The 13,748-nt window shown below is 34.7% G+C and overlaps 1 long non-coding RNA gene across 1 annotated transcript in view; it reads right to left on the bottom strand.

The window, feature by feature from the left end:
• Positions 1 to 635: 635 nt before the first annotated feature.
• The window catches only part of LOC117981633 (uncharacterized), a 49,336-nt gene continuing 36,223 nt past the window's right edge, over positions 636 to 13,748 (bottom strand). Inside the window, exons 4-6 of the long non-coding RNA XR_004673209.2 lie at positions 10,921 to 11,025; positions 8,404 to 8,520; positions 636 to 2,075 (exon numbers count right to left, since the gene is read on the bottom strand). This is a non-coding gene — a long non-coding RNA (uncharacterized LOC117981633). The remainder of the gene's footprint in view (positions 2,076 to 8,403; positions 8,521 to 10,920; positions 11,026 to 13,748) is intronic.

Consider the following 13,748-nt stretch of genomic DNA (forward strand, 5'->3'; position numbering starts at 1 on the left):
TGTTAAACTCCAGCTTAACTTCAGGCTTGAGAGCCAACCCTATTCTATGTGATTGCAAATAAGAAAATACACTGAATTGTTAAAATGAACCTTCCCCAAATGCACTATTATAGAGTTATTTCGATTTTGTGCCTGACCTAAATGGGTTATTAAACAAATATTCATAAGTCAAAATGGGTGAATATTATCGTTAGGAAAGATTCTGGCACCATAACATGTTCAATATAAATAAGTGCAATGTTGAATTCACATATAACATAAGTGAGATATCTAGAAATATTAAACATTTGAAAGATATATTGCACAGCCTCCTGACTTGTTAAATTATGATCCCACAGAACAGAATATGATGACCTCCACAGGACAATTGATGCACTGATGTCTACTTAACACAAATATATTTATAAAGAGTAAATAATGTGATAACCAGTAATACCATTTTATTAATTTGTTATTACACAGAGTAGAAATATTGTACTGCTTTTTTTCAATTTTTAATCTACCTGTTAACATGTCTGAAAATCAGATATGTCTGAAAATCAATGGCAGGTCGTGAATTAATTGGTAATATTTTCCTTAAAAATATAAAGAATAGAAGCTTATCTTAAAATGATGAATTCTGTTATTTTAAAAAATATTTATTTGCAAAATTTATTCAGTTTCCAAAGAATTGTAAAATACACACACAAATTTTCAGAAAATGAAGTTTATGCAATAGCCGTATAGTGATTTGCATCCACTGTTACAACACATGCTCAGACTGTGGTCTAATCCACATAAATTTTTATTTGGAAACACACACATTTTATTCAGTAAAAAGCAATTACTTTATGGCAGGCAATCTCTAGTATCTCTGCTGCAAAGTATGTATTTTATATTACATTTATACTCACATAAATACAGTCTACCATGAACGATAAGCATATAATTCATTTTCTATACCAGGACACTAAGAATAAAAAAGTCTTTATAAACATTAAGGTGGCTTAATACATGTGATATGAACAAGTTATATCACAGGCAAACTAAGGTGTATGGTCACTCTCTAGGGTTTTAATTTAGAACTAGAAAATTATTTATCCAGAGGACATAGCATACGTCCCCCAAATTAGGCAATTTCATCATTGTTCGAATATTATAGAGTGTGCTTAAACAAAGCTAGATGGAAAATTCTACTATGCACCTAGGCTATATAGTATAGCCTATTGCTCCTAAGCTACAAACCTGTTTAGCATGTTACTGAACTGAATATTGTAGACAATTGTAACACTATGGTGAGTGTTTGTACATCTAAACAAGTCTAAACATGGAAAAGGTACACTAAAAATATGATATACGAGATTGAAAATGCTACACTTGTGTAGGGTACTTAGCATGAATGAAGCTTACGGGACTAAAGCTCTGAGTGAGTGCTGAGTGAATGTGAGGACCTGGGATATTACTGTACACTAACTACTGTAGGCTTTACAAACACTGTAAAGCCTTCACTGAAGTTATTTTATAATTTTCTTTCTTTAATAATAAATTAACCTTAGCTTACTGTAACTTTTTTAGGTTTATAAATTTTAAAGTTTTAAAACTTTTGACTCTTTTACAATAACACCTTAAAAAGCACGGTTCTATGGCTATAGAAAAATATTTTCTTTTTTGTATTCCTTTTCTATATACTTTTCATCAAGTAATCATTAGGCAACAGATATTTTTCAGCTCCATTGTAATTTTATGAAACCACCATAGTATATGTGGTCAATTCTTGACCAAATTATGGTTGTATGTTACGTGACTGTATCTGAAAAAGCAACTGACAAGCTATATAGACTTGATATTTGTTAGATATTTTTCTTGCAAAAGAGCAAAATTAGACTACCACTTCAGTAAATCAATTTGTAGCACTTATTTCTAAAGATTTCTAATTTTTTATATGTTTACCCTTTGTCATTCTCAGACCAAGTACATGTTTTCACACAGCCATCTTTCTTTTCCTGGAATCTTTCAGAATTACAGTTATGATGTCCTTTTATATTCCCCAAGCTGATTTAATGTTGTGAAATCCTGTCAGAGATAAATTATGCATGCTAGGAGAGAAAAGATTAACATAAAATGTGGCAAATATAGAAAATATAAACTAATACAAACACATATATTCATAACAATATCAAATGAATCTTCATAATTAAGAAAAGTATAGACAGGTACAAAAAATATGACTTCATTTGTTTCTCTACCAAATAGAATCTATGTGTTTTTTTCTGTGACCCAAGATACCAAATTTTGCATTTAAATTTCACATTTTAATTTACAACTTTTATTCTGGTTATCACAGTGGAATACTGTTATTGTTGACATGAATGTTCTTTACAGTAAACTGTGAGCTTCTGTAAAGGAGCTATGTCTTATTCATGCCCGGCCTAGCAGAATGATAGATATTTTAGCCTAAAGAAGTCAATCAGATAAGTTCAGTGATTCAAACTTATATTGCAGGCACAGATGGGAGTGTCTAAATTAATAGTAAATGAAGAAAAAATGTTTAAAATGTTATCTTTAAAAATATTTTCGTGTATTGAGAAAAATTCTGATTCATAATTACATATATGATCTGAAATTTAGGACAAATTAAATATTAATAAATGATTATTAATCAAATTTTGTTTCTAAAAGTATTATTTGGTGGTGTGATATAGTATATCTTGCTTCATCTTTGGCTTCCATAATGTGTTCTCAAAATTGGTATTTAGGAAAAATATTCAGGAGTGTTACCATTCTTCAATGATCCTAGGTCTTTTGATCTTCAAGACATCCTCTTTTGAAGTATTAAACATTGTTTGAAAATTAACTTGACCGTTATCCATTTTAATTATCAAAAAATCTCCTTTGTCAAGTTCTTGTAGATTATTTGAGCAGTTCTCCAGCAATTTCATCAACTTCATAAAATCTTGCATCTTTTCAAGATCTGTAATTTTCACTGGATCTTATTTTCTATTATATTTGCACTATAATGTCAATGTTCTATGCACCTGAGATTCAGTATAAGACTGACTTATCCATGTGCAATGAATTCTTTTGTTTTCTTTTTTTGGGACAAGGGAGTAACTAGGTCTATAGCCTGAACTATGGGTGTGTGTCACCAACCCTAGCCAATTTTTTTTTTTTTTTTTCAGTTTTTATAGAGACCGGGTCTTGCTATGTTTCCCAAGCTGTTCTTGATCTCCTGGCTTCAAGTGATCCTTGACCTCCCAAAGTGCTGGGAGGATAGACATGAGCCACTGTGCCTGACCCAAGTGGAATAAACTCTAATGTTAAGTGGTGAGTACCTAGTTGGCGGCTGATCTTTAGCAGTTAATTTATTAGTAAATATTTACCTAATAAAATAATTTTTCTTCTTAAAATATCTTGGAGTTCTAGAAACTTGGTTAATGCATGGTTAGATAATTAGAATGACTCTGTATTTGGGAGTTCTTGCTTTTATTTAATAGCAGCAAAATTAATTTTTTGTGTGTATGGCTCAGAATATTTTCCTAAGCAATGTAGCACACTTTGTGCTGTGTGTTTATGTATGCATATATATTTAGTAATATCATGTGTATATACTTAGGTCCTGTCCAATTGCCAAAATCTGTTAAATAGCTAACCAGGCTCTTAAATGTCACCTTTATAAAATGGTAATGTATATATCCTGTGAAATATGATCCTTAGGTAGAATTCTAGCTTTAATGAATTCCAACATTAATCCCATATGACTCATCTGTCAGGAAGTGTAAAAAATCAAAACTGCTCCTTTTGTTGCCTTTCACTCACTATGAAAACAGAGCAAAGAACAGTCCCTTTGGCACATTCATCAAAACTGTGATCAGGCTGATTAAAATGCAGATATACTGGAGCTTGTCTTTTATCTGTATTCCAACAGTGATATCTGATTTATTTGAATCTCATTAACACTCTATTTCCATGCCTTCTTTACTATTGTTTGCTGCTGTTACCAGCATCTAATTAAACAAGCACAACTGGGAATTTTGCACACACATTTACCCTATATGTTTCTCTGATATTATTTGAAACCTGTCTTCCTCCCAGTAATGTACTCCTCAGGCGTAGGATGAGGGCAGAATGGTAATTTGGTGTTGTTCTGCACCATATTACATTTGTGTGAGGAATCACAGGATCTTATAAATTTTTAAATTGAACAATACCCTCAATTTGGAATTTGCTTTCATTTCTTTTAAAGAACTTGCCACTTGGTATAAAGGCTTTTGATATCTTAATGGCAAAGCCTGCATTTCACAGAATATTTATTTATTATTGGTCTGATTTCTGAGGTGATAAAATGGTGTATTTCATTTTTATTGCACACGTTTTCACTATTCTGTTTTCTGTATAGTTTTTCCCATTCTAGTAATTCAGACTCTGGGAAAATCAGATTTTCTAGGTGTCATCTTTTAAAGCCCCATTTGCTTTACATTGCTTGAAGTTTCTCAGTTACTCTACTACATCATGTTTTCTAGACATTTCTCTTTTACTCTTTCTGAAAATAGTCAATTATTTCCCTCACCCTTGCATACAAAAAGATGGAAAGTAGCAAAGAAAAATAGAAATGAATAAAAGAATATGAGATTATTTCAAATCACAGTCAACTTCATTCCATGTTAATTTTTATCCTAAAGAATTTCAAATGCAAATCTTTGAAAATTAACGTAATGTCCTCTGTATTAGCTTCATGCTGTATAGTACTTGACACAGTGCCATGAACAGCAGGGAATATATTGTTTATTTTTGTGATTGTATCCTACTACCCATCTTAAGAAAAATAATTAAATTCAGGCTTCACAATTGTGAAAGCAATTCAAATATATACATGTTTCAATTACCGTGATGGTGTAAATCCAGATTACACCATCTGATGCTTCTAGAGGGAACAATATGAACAAAAAGAGAACATTTACATTACATATATTTTGAAAGGTTAAAAAGGGGCAATGTAATTACTATGCTTCCTAACAGAAAGTTAACTATATATAACACACACCAACTGTTAGTAGCCATTACCCTACTTTATGTTATCTGAGTGAACTTCGATATTTAAATAATTCTCCTCACACATTTTACTTAGAGATGTCATGTGTATCTATATCTGATATTGGCCACTTACAAAAACTTTAATTAATCATATTCTGAAGATGAAAACCTAACATCTGGTGGTGAGAGTGTAGAGAATGGATATTCTAATATATTATTTGTGGGGCCAACATTTTGGGTGAAAGATTTTAGGATGAATTATGCTTGCTGTGTTCAGAATAACCATACTTCTATGAATCTAGCTAGAGAAATAGTAGCTTGAGTACATAAATACATATTAATCTATATACACACCTGTGAACAACTTATTAAAACATATATTGTAATAGAAAAATACTGATAGCAATCTAAATAACCATGATAAATGACTATTCCACTATTTGCAGAGGAATAGAATCAAATACGAAGCAGCATTTCCAGAAAAAATAGAGGTAGAACTATATGTGCTGAACATGGAATCTGTCCATAATATTTTTGTGAATGAAAAAAAATTATTTAAATATTATGGCTTACATGATTTTATTATGGAAAATTGCATGGGCAAGTATATGTATTTATAAAATAAAATGTACTTCTGTGAGCCGGGCAAGGCTACCTGTGGGATGAGTGTAGAATGAGAATCTTGAGCAACAAAGATAGGAATTTTCTTTTCCTAATTTGTGTAAATTAGGAAAAATTGTATAATTGAGAAGAAAAATGGAAGATTTTAGATAATTTACAGCCCTTCCAAAGAGATTATTTTGTTCTAACTTACAATTAATAATACTTTCCAATGAGGCTTTCTTGGGGACAGTTAGTGGTACAAAACTTTCAGCCTTGCATGTGAATGTCATTGTTATTGGTGGTCATTGACAAGGCAAACAAATCTTAGTCTCTTCCCTTGGAATTCTGATTCAACTGAGAATAAAGCTTGCTTCAATACAATGTATTATTATTATCTCTTTCCTTTCTATAACAGTCAGTAAAATCTAGGCTATGAAGAAAACATTTTTTCCTGAGGTCATTCAAGGAATATTTTTTCCATACTGTTGGGCTGCTCTTTCCAAGGTAATTGTGTCTTCTATATAGTCAGAACTGGGTGACTGCATATCCGCATGAAGGAGAGAAAGCCCAAAGAGACATTTCCTATAGATAGAAGAGGCCCTCTAGTGAGTGCATATTTTGTTTCTACTCTCATTTACTTAGTGATAACTTGGTCACATGGCCACACCTAGACAAAAGAAGTGTGTATGTGTGTGTGTCTGTAGGTGTCTGTGTGTGTGTGTTCGTATCCTGGCCCATATACTGCCCATAGACAATCATTTAATGTGTTTTACGTGTATGCTTATATTTGAAGGTATTAAAAATGTGCATTATTTGTGTCAAAATGTCTTTTAATGTGTTAGAGTGAAGAACAGTGCATTTGAATTAAGTGCCAGCTGCCCCAGCATGAAAAAGTACATGTCTTCTGTCCCTTAGAAAAATGATATTATAAATATTAATAAATAATGAATTTTCTTCCACCTTTGTGGGCCATATCAAATGAAATTTTACAGAATACACCAATGTTCTATCTCATACTCTAATATGTTTAGTTTCTTCAAAGTTTGGATAATGTTGTCGAATTAATTAGAACCTTCAATCAAAATATCAGTTATACAAATCTTCTCACAAGAGCCAAAATAGTGGCTCTCAGCCAGACATGCTTTGCATTATGTTACTATAATATATCATACAATTATAAAATTACTCATGTCTTGGAAGAAGAAAAATAAAATTAAGGCTCTGGTCACTTTCTTTTAATTTTGAAAAGCACCATCCCAGGCTTATGAATATGTATATATTTTCAGATTTTTTTAACTTATATATCTGTGCCAGGAAGTGATACAGTCTAAAGTTTATGAATACTAATATTTCTTCAACAAAACAAGCATTATTTTCTACAAGATTAATGTAATTCTTTTTTATTTCTGCCTAGTATTTTAGCATTTCACTTTCTTTAATGTCATGTATGTAATTACTTTTAACAAGGGCTATCTAATTTAGGTCATTTCCCAGTGATGCATCAGTGAGCATAAATTGCTATTCAATTGTGTCAGCTTTCATCTCTGAGTCAATGACCCACAGAACTACCATATTACAAATGTAAAACGATTCTGTTAACACACAGTGATTTTCTAGTTTCCTTAATCATTAAAAAGAGAGAGAGAGAGCATTTAATGTATTTCCTTCGTTCTACTCAGCTAACCCATCAAACTAAGCTGTCTATTTCAGGGCCAAATTTCTTGTCACTCTCTACAATGTCTACTGTGCATTCACGTCTCAATTATTTATCACTAAGCTTCTATCCTGATACATATCCCAAACTACTCTTTCAAAGATCACTCTTTAGTTAACAAACACTTTGACCCTTTTTCATTCTCAATCTTAGGATACAGTCATTTTTTAAGATAATGTAGGTAGGTGGTTACATCGCATTCATACAGCCTGAGATTCAAACTCTAGCTTTGTTAATTTCTGAATAGTTGCCCTTAGGAAACTCTGAGACTTATTACTTTGTGCATCTAATGCTTCTATTTTAAAGAGATGTTCTGAACTCTAAATGAGATAAGGTACTTAAAGTACTTAGTAAAGGGTCTAGTGCATATTAATGACAGCTATTAATACTAGACATGACATCTCTTTTTAATATTTCTGAATCCTCATTTTCTGTGAAATATATGACACCAGTTCTCACTCCACCTCCCAGATTACTCCTTTTTAGTCTCTTTGGTCATCATTCCTTCCTCCCATTTCTTATTTTTGCATATTTCTCAAAGATTTTTTTTGTTCACTGGCACTCCTGGTTCATCTTATCCTCTTTCTGGGAACAAAAACTTACTTCTCAATTCTACTAATTTAAATTCTGAGATATAATTCTCTAGACATATGTATTCTCTTAACGTCACCTCTAAAATGTCATATTATCTTCAAGATATTTCTAAATATCTTTCTGGTAACTCAACCTCAGTATATTCCATTTGAATTCACTCATGCTTCCTAAACCTCTTCTAACTATCCTCAGATTTCAGTGTTACTTTTATACTCACAGTCATTCAAACTTTTGGATCTGTTACACCGTCCTCCCACAGGTAATCATTTGCCTAACAGCAGGAATATTGCATTTAGTCCAACCCCATGTACATCCTTCTGTTTCCACTCTGCCTTGCTAACGCTGAGGCCCTTAATAACTTTCAGCCTCTTATACATCTTTTTGCATTGATGGCAGATCAAACTTCTCAACTCACGGCACAAAGATTCAGGGGTTTCCCAATCATTAATTAATGCATAAGTTCAGCCATGGTTCAGTCTTACCTATCTTATCATCAGTAACTGGCTTTCAATATTGATAACTGTGGGAGGCAGAGGCAAGAGGATTGTTTGAGCCCAGAAGTTCAAGACCAGCTGGGGCACCATGGCAAGACTCCATTCCTACAAAAGACATAAATAAATAAATAAATAAATAGATAAATAAATAAATAGATAAATAAAATAAATTAGCTGGGCCTGGTGAAATGCACCCATAGGGCCAGCTACTCAGGAGGCTGAGGTGGGAGGATTGCTTGAGCCCAGGGGTTTGAGACTGCAGTAAGCTATGGTCGTGCCACTGCACTCTAGCTTATGCAATAGAACTAGACCTCGTCTCAAAAAATATATATATTGATAACTGGAAATAGGTTAAATGAAAAAACATAAAATTATTTCAGATGAAAAGGAGAAGGATGACTTGGTTAGAAAATCATCTAATGTGAAGATCTTGGCAATGCTTTACCTAGATAGAAAAGGTCATAAGTGGTATACCAACAACTGTATATAAAATACAGACTGTAAGAAAGCACACAGTTAGTGAAAGTGTACTATCCAGATATAATACTAAGAAAACCATAGAAATTACAGAAGAATGGTTTGTGAAATGAAGTAAAACTTTTAAAATAATCAAAGATATTGTCACCCTCCAAAGTTATGACATTTTCTTCCCTGAAATTAATCAATTAGAATAAATATGAACAAGGTCAATAAAATACTTGTCTGGCAAGTTTGTGCCATTTTTCTTTGGTTAAGAAATCACACCAATTTTATTCATATTAATAGGAGCTAAGAATCCTATGCTGGCCATGCTTCAATTTTAAATATCTATTAAGGTTACTAATAGTCATTTTGACTTTTGAAAGAGTTGGCTGAAGGAAATAAAGGCAATTATAAGTAGCTCTGCATGATGTGGTCCATATATCTATGTTTTGGCCACTGTTTTGTTTTGAATGTTGTTCATAAATAGTGCAGATGGAAAGAGGATCAGATTATGGGAACTGATAGATCTAGTTATAAATATGTTTATTTCACCCTAATTACATGAGTTGAATATTCTTCATGAATATTCATAATAAAAAATGTTAAAGATGGAGCATTGAAAATGAAAAGAACAAAATTAGGATTTCACCTTTCAAAGTCCCTGATTAAAGTGTAAATTCACCAGGAGGCTTATACCTTAAACTGTGTCAGCTAACACCTTAGGTTTTAGCTATCATCTTAATTATCAGCTAACACTTTCATAGGGACTGGTAGACATGTGCAGCCTGCCCTTGGGAGCACAGGAAAGAAAAGGTGAGATGTTAGGAGAGACAAACAAGGCTGAGTCTGGAGACATGCCAAAGACTGAGAAACCTACTGCATCATTTTCTCGGAGCCACTTTCAGCTCTATAATACCTTGCTCTCTTAAGAATTATTCCTCAGATAGCAGAAGTAAGTACAGCAGGAAAGCATTTTGTTTTGTCACCCCAACCTATTTTTGTCACCTTCTTTACTTCTGTTCACCCGTAGAGGGAACTGGTCTTTGGTAAGACAGTGACAGATAATTATTCATAGTTTGTTATGAAGGAAGGGCCCTATTAGGAGAAAAGCCTGGTTGATACTCCATTGTAAGGAATTTAAAATACTTTGGAATGGTGTTTATGATAGTGGCAGGAGATAGACAAATCCTAGGCAGACAGGGGTGAGTGACCAATGAAATAACACCTTCAAGCCAAAGAGAGTTTAAAGCCTAGCTGCAAGTCCCAGGTAAATCCAAGGACTAGATTGAGAACCTCTCTTCCCATTTGGTGCATTTTCCTCTCATTGATCCCCACCCTTCACCTATTTTACATATACTTACCCTTATCTAATTGATTTTTTACACTGTTATGCTTACCTATGAGTGGTGCCTTTAACTATTTTCTGCATACTCACAAGCCAATCATCATGCACTCCCCTATTCTGAGCCCATAAAAGCCCCGGACCCAGCCACACTGGAAGAGAAACCACCCAACTTTGGGTGAGGGACCAACCCCACATCCCTTCTCCACTAAGAGCTATTCCATTACTCAGTAAAATTCAACTCCACCTCCCTCACTCTTTGGTTGTCAGCGTATCCTCATTCTTCTTGGATGGGGGATGAGAATTCAGGACCCACCAAACGTGGGTACTCAGACAGCTATAACATTTTGGTCATCTGTTCTTTGCCAGAGGAGGGCAGCCACTCTACACCATGGGAAGCAATCGCAGGGCTGAGCCAGCCTTGGAGCTATGGTCCAGAGCAGGGCAAGAGGCTGACTGTGCTGTTAACATGCCACTGTCTGTCAGGCTGTGGATGGCAGGACTAAAAGAGCTAATTAGCAAGTTGCAACACCCCTCCAGTCTCTTCGGGGTCATGTGCACCCCTACCTGGGTGCCACCACATTCCTTTTGGGGAAACATGCCTGGTCCAGCAGCAAGTCCTGCATGGAATCCATCACTGTGCTGGCATTTTGAACAGCTGACTGGGCCCTGCACTTGCTCTTTCACACACCACCACCTACCAGGGGCTGAGCACACAGTTGCAGTAGCTGTAGGAGCCAGGGGCTGGAGCACAAGCCGGACATGGCCTGGTGGGCCGGGTAGACAGGGCACCTTCTGCTGCAAGCCTGGCAAAGGGACCGAGAAAAATCCTGCATCATTTATATTACCATAAAGAAATCTCTGAATACTCTTCAGGCTCAAGTCAGGAAAGAAATACCACCATGAATGTAAAGACATTATAGCCAACTACCAGAATACAGTAAGAACTGGTAGGAGAGGAAATCAGAACACAGGACAAAAGAGATTTCTATTTAAATGACAATAGAACAAAAGGAGCAAGATGAGGAAGAAGAGACTGTCTGATATTCATCCCAGTGGAGCTACACATGGATTTAATGTGGGGAAATTTTAAAAATATACCTACTTCTGTCTTCCCAAAACTGCCTTTGCACCTGTCTAAAAGTAAAGTAACTATTTTTGGCAAATAAATGTGACCTGTCAACCAGAAAGAAGAAAGCGTGGCAACACTATCATAGAGCATTTATTTGAGCCAAGGTTGGCAAATGCAGCCTGGGAAATGTTTCATGTTGCCTTGGGAGCGCTCCGTCAGGCCTTTCTTACAGGCATGTTTTTAAAGGAAAAAAGGGGACAACGAATGGGCTGATGCAAAGTTGTTTGACAGGAATTCTAACTGGGCACAGAAATAACATTGGTCAGTGATTGGCTGCACATTGTTGAACCATGGAGTACAAGCTTATGGTGTCTGGTGTATGGCATTTTATGGCTACTTAGTGTCAGTTAGTCTAGAAGCCAAAAAGCAAGTGGCTTCAAGAGGTGATTATTTAGCTCAAGAGGAGAGTGTGATGTGGACTGCTTCTGCATTTCAATGTCTCTCTGAGCCTGATGACTAAAGAGAGCTGGTCTTCCTCATATAAAAGTTTTTTTTCTCTCAATCCCATTATGCAGATGCTGTGGCTGTAGGATATAACTGTAGTGTCATATATACAAGCTTTCATCTGAGTTATTTTAATCTGTCATATTTATTTTTGGCATCTCATCTTTATATTAAGGTATAATTTAAAGTTAAATGTGCAGATCTGGGTTTTGAGAAATATATGCACTCATGAAACTCACCTCCAGAACATTCTGTAATCATTCTTCTCATTTAATCCCAAGAAGCAATCACTGTGTCAGAGGTGTATGAACCAGAGTGACTCCATCTTGAATAGGGGCTGGGTAAAATAAGGCTGAGACCTGCTGGGCTGTATTCCCAGGAGGTTAAGGCATCTTTAGTCACAGGATGCTATAAGGGGTCAGCACAAGATTCAGGTCACAAAGACCTTGCTGATAAAACAGCATGTGGTAAAGAATCTGGCCAAATCCCACCCAAGCCAAGATGGTGATGAAAATGACATCTGGTCACCCTCACTGCTCATTATACACTAATTATAATGCATTAGCATGCTAAGGGACACTCCCACCAGCACCATGACAGTTTACACCTGCACCGTGACAGTTTACAAATGCCATGGCAATGTCAGGAAGTTACCCTATATGGTCTAAAAATGGGAGTAACCCTCATTTCCAGGAATTGCCCACCCCTTTCCTAGAAAACTCATGAATAATTCATACATTGTTTCCCATATAATCAACAAGTAATAAATATAAGCAACTGAGCAGCCCATGCTACTGCTGTGTCTAAGGAGTAGCCACATTTTTTTGTTTTACCTTCTCTAATAAACTTTCTTTCACTTTTCCCTGTGGATCCACCTCGAATCCTTTCTTGCACGAGATCTAAGAGCCCTCTCATGGGGTCTGGATCACGACTCCTTTCCAGTAATAACTCTTCTGATTTTCTTCAACATCTATTAGTTTTGCTGGTTTCACAAATTTATATAAATAGAATTATATTTATGTGTATATACATATAAATGTATGTACACATTTGTGCCTGGCTTCTTTCTCTCAGGAGAGTTAAAAAATTGTTAGAGTTTCATAGTTGTGTTGCATCAGTAGTGGGTTTTTTGTTTGTTTGGTTCGTTGGATGTTTTTGTTTTCAGTTGCCGAGCAGTAGTCTATTCTATGGATAAACCACAATTTGTTTATCTATTATCTTTTTCAAGGGCATTTGGGTTATTTTCAGTTTTATTCTATTATCAATAAAACTTTTGAGAACATTTACATGCAAGTTTTTTTCTTGGACATTTCTTCTCTTGGCTATAAATACGAAAAGTGTAGAATTTCTGAGTCACAGTGGAGGAATTTATTTGGTTTTATGAAAACAAAATGTGTACCGATTTCCAAAGTGTTTGTTATTTTACACATTCACCAGCAAAGGATGAGAGTTTCAGTTGTCCCAGATTCTCACTGACAAGGGACATTATCAGTCTTCTTAAATTTAGCACTCCATTGGGTATGATTGCCTCCCATTGGAACTATATTTGTTTGAAATAATTTCTTTTTTTCAATGCATAGCATAAGTTCTGGTTTCTACTCTTATGAACACTTAGTGTTCATGCCTTGTCATAAGTGATTCAGTTTTGAATTATTAATGATTTTAGAAGTTACAAAGATTTTATTAGACGCATTCTTGTTACTGGTGCATAGGAGCTAAACATTTTAAAATGTTTAAAAATTGGTGATGGGTGATTAGAGTGGAAGGTGATAGACAAAACAACACTGAAAGAGTAAGATCTGGAAAGGTAAAGATCACAAATCCAATATGTAACATGATTGTTTTTAAGGACATTCGGGACAACCTAGGAAAATATAAAGTAGAAAATTGGCAATATGAATGTGGAGATTATATAAATAAGTTTGTAATTCCCCTTGTTTATCTTGTTCTTAG

This window comes from Pan paniscus, chromosome 11, assembly GCF_029289425.2.
Source record: "Pan paniscus chromosome 11, NHGRI_mPanPan1-v2.0_pri, whole genome shotgun sequence".
Taxonomy (NCBI): Eukaryota; Metazoa; Chordata; class Mammalia; order Primates; family Hominidae; genus Pan; species Pan paniscus.